The sequence below is a fragment of the Coregonus clupeaformis genome, unplaced genomic scaffold (genome assembly GCF_020615455.1).
Source record: "Coregonus clupeaformis isolate EN_2021a unplaced genomic scaffold, ASM2061545v1 scaf1002, whole genome shotgun sequence".
Classification (NCBI taxonomy): domain Eukaryota; kingdom Metazoa; phylum Chordata; class Actinopteri; order Salmoniformes; family Salmonidae; genus Coregonus; species Coregonus clupeaformis.
The window spans coordinates 131,482-137,980 of record NW_025534456.1 but is presented as its reverse complement, the minus strand read 5'-3'; positions in this window follow the sequence as shown (position 1 = coordinate 137,980).

Genomic DNA, 6,499 nt, shown 5'->3' with positions numbered 1-6,499 from the left:
TTCATCTACTGTCTAACTAAACCTCTTCATCACTATCTACTGTCTAACTAAACCTCTTCATCACTGTCTACTGTCTAACTAAACCTCTTCATCACCATCTACTGTCTAACTAAACCTCTTCATCACTGTCTACTGTCTAACTAAACCTCTTCATCACTGTCTAACTAAACCTCTTCATCACTGTCTAACTAAACCTCTTCATCACCATCTACTGTCTAACTAAACCTCTTCATCACTGTCTACTGTCTAACTAAACCTCTTCATCACTGTCTAACTAAACCTCTTCATCACTGTCTAACTAAACCTCTTCATCACCATCTACTGTCTAACTAAACCTCTTCATCACTGTCTACTGTCTAACTAAACCTCTTCATCACTGTCTAACTAAACCTCTTCATCACTGTCTAACTAAACCTCTTCATCATCATCTACTGTCTAACTAAACCTCTTCATCACTATCTACTGTCTAACTAAACCTCTTCATCACTATCTACTGTCTAACTAAACCTCTTCATCACTGTCTAACTAAACCTCTTCATCATCATCTACTGTCTAACTAAACCTCTTCATCATCATCTACTGTCTAACTAAACCTCTTCATCACTATCTACTGTCTAACTAAACCTCTTAATCACTGTCTAACTAAACCTCTTCATCATCATCTACTGTCTAACTAAACCTCTTCATCACTATCTACTGTCTAACTAAACCTCTTCATCACCCTGTACTGTCTAACTAAACCTCTTCATCACTGTCTAACTAAACCTCTTCATCACTGTCTAACTAAACCTCTTCATCACCCTGTACTGTCTAACTAAACCTCTTCATCACTGTCTAACTAAACCTCTTCATCACTGTCTAACTAAACCTCTTCATCACCATCTACTGTCTAACTAAACCTCTTCATCACTATCTACTGTCTAACTAAACCTCTTAATCACTGTCTAACTAAACCTCTTCATCATCATCTACTGTCTAACTAAACCTCTTCATCACTATCTACTGTCTAACTAAACCTCTTCATCACTGTCTAACTAAACCTCTTCATCATCATCTACTGTCTAACTAAACCTCTTCATCATCATCTACTGTCTAACTAAACCTCTTCATCACTATCTACTGTCTAACTAAACCTCTTAATCACTGTCTAACTAAACCTCTTCATCATCATCTACTGTCTAACTAAACCTCTTCATCACTATCTACTGTCTAACTAAACCTCTTCATCACCCTGTACTGTCTAACTAAACCTCTTCATCACTGTCTAACTAAACCTCTTCATCACTATCTACTGTCTAACTAAACCTCTTCATCACCCTGTACTGTCTAACTAAACCTCTTCATCACTGTCTAACTAAACCTCTTCATCACTGTCTAACTAAACCTCTTCATCACCATCTACTGTCTAACTAAACCTCTTCATCACTGTCTAACTAAACCTCTTCATCACTGTCTAACTAAACCTCTTCATCACCCTGTACTGTCTAACTAAACCTCTTCATCACTGTCTAACTAAACCTCTTCATCACTGTCTAACTAAACCTCTTCATCACCCTGTACTGTCTAACTAAACCTCTTCATCACTGTCTAACTAAACCTCTTCATCACCATCTACTGTCTAACTAAACCTCTTCATCACTGTCTAACTAAACCTCTTCATCACTGTCTACTGTCTAACTAAACCTCTTCATCATCATCTACTGTCTAACTAAACCTCTTCATCATCATCTACTGTCTAACTAAACCTCTTCATCACTGTCTATCTAAACCTCTTCATCACTGTCTACTGTCTAACTAAACCTCTTCATCACCATCTACTGTCTAACTAAACCTCTTCATCACTGTCTACTGTCTAACTAAACCTCTTCATCACCCTGTACTGTCTAACTAAACCTCTTCATCACTGTCTAACTACACCTCTTCATCACCATCTACTGTCTAACTAAACCTCTTCATCACTGTCTAACTAAACCTCTTCATCACTGTCTACTGTCTAACTAAACCTCTTCATCATCATCTACTGTCTAACTAAACCTCTTCATCACTATCTACTGTCTAACTAAACCTCTTCATCACTATCTACTGTCTAACTAAACCTCTTCATCACTGTCTAACTAAACCTCTTCATCACCATCTACTGTCTAACTAAACCTCTTCATCACTGTGTACTGTCTAACTAAACCTCTTCATCACTGTCTAAATAAACCTCTTCATCATCATCTACTGTCTAACTAAACCTCTTCATCACTGTGTACTGTTTAACTAAACCTCTTCATCACTGTCTACTGTCTAACTAAACCTCTTCATCATCATCTACTGTCTAACTAAACCTCTTCATCACCATCTACTGTCTAACTAAACCTCTTCATCACTGTCTACTGTCTAACTACACCTCTTTATCACTGTCTAACTAAACCTCTTCATCACTGTCTAACTAAACCTCTTCATCACTGTCTAACTAAACCTCTTCATCACTATCTACTGTCTAACTAAACCTCTTCATAACTGTCTAACTAAACCTCTTCATCATCATCTACTGTCTAACTAAACCTCTTCATCACTGTGTACTGTCTAACTAAACCTCTTCATCACTGTCTACTGTCTAACTAAACCTCTTCATCACCATCTACTGTCTAACTAAACCTCTTCATCACTGTCTAACTAAACCTCTTCATCACTGTCTACTGTCTAACTAAACCTCTTCATCATCATCTACTGTCTAACTAAACCTCTTCATCACTGTCTAACTAAACCTCTTCATCACTGTCTAACTAAACCTCTTCATCACTATCTACTGTCTAACTAAACCTCTTCATCACTGTCTAACTAAACCTCTTCATCATCATCTACTGTCTAACTAAACCTCTTCATCACTGTGTACTGTCTAACTAAACCTCTTCATCACTGTCTACTGTCTAACTAAACCTCTTCATCACCATCTACTGTCTAACTAAACCTCTTCATCACTGTCTAACTAAACCTCTTCATCACTGTCTACTGTCTAACTAAACCTCTTCATCATCATCTACTGTCTAACTAAACCTCTTCATCACTGTCTAACTAAACCTCTTCATCACTGTCTAACTAAACCTCTTCATCACCATCTACTGTCTAACTAAACCTCTTCATCACTGTCTAACTAAACCTCTTCATCACTATCTACTGTCTAACTAAACCTCTTCATCACCATCTACTGTCTAACTACACCTCTTCATCACTATCTACTGTCTAACTAAACCTCTTCATCACCTTCTACTGTCTAACTAAACCTCTTCATCACTGTCTACTGTCTAACTAAACCTCTTCATCACTGTCTAACTACACCTCTTCATCACCATCTACTGTCTAACTAAACCTCTTCATCACTGTCTACTGTCTAACTAAACCTCTTCATCACTGTCTAACTACACCTCTTCATCACCATCTACTGTCTAACTAAACCTCTTCATCACTGTCTAACTAAACCTCTTCATCACTGTCTACTGTCTAACTAAACCTCTTCATCACCATCTACTGTCTAACTAAACCTCTTCATCACTGTCTAACTAAACCTCTTCATCACTGTCTAACTAAACCTCTTCATCACTATCTACTGTCTAACTAAACCTCTTCATCACTGTCTAACTAAACCTCTTCATCACTATCTACTGTCTAACTAAACCTCTTCATCACCATCTACTGTCTAACTAAACCTCTTCATCACTGTCTAACTAAACCTCTTCATCACTATCTACTGTCTAACTAAACCTCTTCATCACTATCTACTGTCTAACTAAACCTCTTCATCACTATCTACTGTCTAACTAAACCTCTTCATCACTATCTACTGTCTAACTAAACCTCTTCATCACCATCTACTGTCTAACTAAACCTCTTCATCACTATCTACTGTCTAACTAAACCTCTTCATCACCATCTACTGTCTAACTAAACCTCTTCATCACTATCTACTGTCTAACTAAACCTCTTCATCACTGTCTAACTAAACCTCTTCATCACTATCTACTGTCTAACTAAACCTCTTCATCACTGTCTAACTAAACCTCTTCATCACTGTCTACTGTCTAACTAAACCTCTTCATCACTATCTACTGTCTAACTAAACCTCTTCATCACTGTCTAACTAAACCTCTTCATCACTGTCTACTGTCTAACTAAACCTCTTCATCATCATCTACTGTCTAACTAAACCTCTTCATCATCATCTACTGTCTAACTAAACCTCTTCATCATCATCTACTGTCTAACTAAACCTCTTCATCACTATCTACTGTCTAACTAAACCTCTTCATCACTGTCTAACTAAACCTCTTCATCATCATACTGTCTAACTAAACCTCTTCATCACCATCTACTGTCTAACTACACCTCTTCATCACTGTCTACTGTCTAACTAAACCTCTTCATCACTATCTACTGTCTAACTAAACCTCTTCATCACTGTCTAACTAAACCTCTTCATCACTATCTACTGTCTAACTAAACCTCTTCATCACTGTCTAACTAAACCTCTTCATCACCATCTACTGTCTAACTAAACCTCTTCATCACTATCTACTGTCTAACTAAACCTCTTCATCACTGTCTAACTAAACCTCTTCATCATCATCTACTGTCTAACTAATCCTCTTCATCACTATCTACTGTCTAACTAAACCTCTTCATCACTGTCTACTGTCTAACTAAACCTCTTCATCACTGTCTACTGTCTAACTAAACCTCTTCATCACTATCTACTGTCTAACTAAACCTCTTCATCACCATCTACTGTCTAACTAAACCTCTTCATCACTATCTACTGTCTAACTAAACCTCTTCATCACTGTCTACTGTCTAACTAAACCTCTTCATCACTATCTACTGTCTAACTAAACCTCTTCATCACTGTCTAACTAAACCTCTTCATCACCATCTACTGTCTAACTAAACCTCTTCATCACTGTCTACTGTCTAACTAAACCTCTTCATCACTGTCTACTGTCTAACTAAACCTCTTCATCACTATCTACTGTCTAACTAAACCTCTTCATCACTGTCTAACTAAACCTCTTCATCACCATCTACTGTCTAACTAAACCTCTTCATCACTGTCTACTGTCTAACTAAACCTCTTCATCATACTGTCTAACTAAACCTCTTCATCACTATCTACTGTCTAACTAAACCTCTTCATCACTGTCTACTGTCTAACTAAACCTCTTCATCACCATCTACTGTCTAACTAAACCTCTTCATCACTGTCTACTGTCTAACTAAACCTCTTCATCACTGTCTAACTAAACCTCTTCATCACTGTCTAACTAAACCTCTTCATCACCATCTACTGTCTAACTAAACCTCTTCATCACTGTCTACTGTCTAACTAAACCTCTTCATCACTGTCTAACTAAACCTCTTCATCACTGTCTAACTAAACCTCTTCATCACCATCTACTGTCTAACTAAACCTCTTCATCACTGTCTACTGTCTAACTAAACCTCTTCATCACTGTCTACTAAACTCTTCATCATGTCTAACTAAACCTCTTCATCATCATCTACTGTCTAACTAAACCTCTTCATCACTATCTACTGTCTAACTAAACCTCTTCATCACTATCTACTGTCTAACTAAACCTCTTCATCACTGTCTAACTAAACCTCTTCATCATCATCTACTGTCTAACTAAACCTCTTCATCATCATCTACTGTCTAACTAAACCTCTTCATCACTATCTACTGTCTAACTAAACCTCTTCATCACTGTCTAACTAAACCTCTTCATCATCATCTACTGTCTAACTAAACCTCTTCATCACTATCTACTGTCTAACTAAACCTCTTCATCACCCTGTACTGTCTAACTAAACCTCTTCATCACTGTCTAACTAAACCTCTTCATCACTGTCTAACTAAACCTCTTCATCACCTGTACTGTCTAACTAAACCTCTTCATCACTGTCTAACTAAACCTCTTCATCACTGTCTAACTAAACCTCTTCATCACCATCTACTGTCTAACTAAACCTCTTCATCACTATCTACTGTCTAACTAAACCTCTTACATCACTGTCTAACTAAACCTCTTCATCATCATCTACTGTCTAACTAAACCTCTTCATCACTATCTACTGTCTAACTAAACCTCTTCATCACTGTCTAACTAAACCTCTTCATCATCGTCTACTGTCTAACTAAACCTCTTCATCATCATCTACTGTCTAACTAAACCTCTTCATCACTATCTACTGTCTAACTAAACCTCTTACATCACTGTCTAACTAAACCTCTTCATCATCATCTACTGTCTAACTAAACCTCTTCATCACTATCTGCTGTCTAACTAAACCTCTTCATCACCCTCTACTGTCTAACTAAACCTCTTCATCACTGTCTAACTAAACCTCTTCATCACTGTCTAACTAAACCTCTTCATCACTCTCTACTGTCTAACTAAACCTCTTCATCACTGTCTAACTAAACCTCTTCATCACTGTCTAACTAAACCTCTTCATCACT